The following is a 257-nucleotide window of genomic DNA, read 5'->3' as shown; positions in this document are numbered from 1 at the left end:
ATTGACCAAAGCAGGAAGCCTATTCCCAGTAAAATTCCTTTTCTCACTAAATGGTTTAACTGACTACGATTTTTTTGTTGGTGAAAAATGAGTGGACTCTTATCTTCTTGTTTTCTGAAAACGCTGAATCTAATGATAAATCTGTTTGTAGGTTGCAGAGAATAAAACTGACTGCAGAAAATAAAAACTAATGATGACACTTTCTGTAATGAAATATTTGTCTCCTTATTACTTTCTTCACTAACGTTTATATGATG

Source organism: Trypanosoma theileri (assembly GCF_002087225.1).
Source record: "Trypanosoma theileri isolate Edinburgh chromosome Unknown TM35_Tth_1_V1, whole genome shotgun sequence".
NCBI lineage: Eukaryota > Euglenozoa > Kinetoplastea > Trypanosomatida > Trypanosomatidae > Trypanosoma > Trypanosoma theileri.
Note: the sequence above shows the minus strand (reverse complement) of the source record.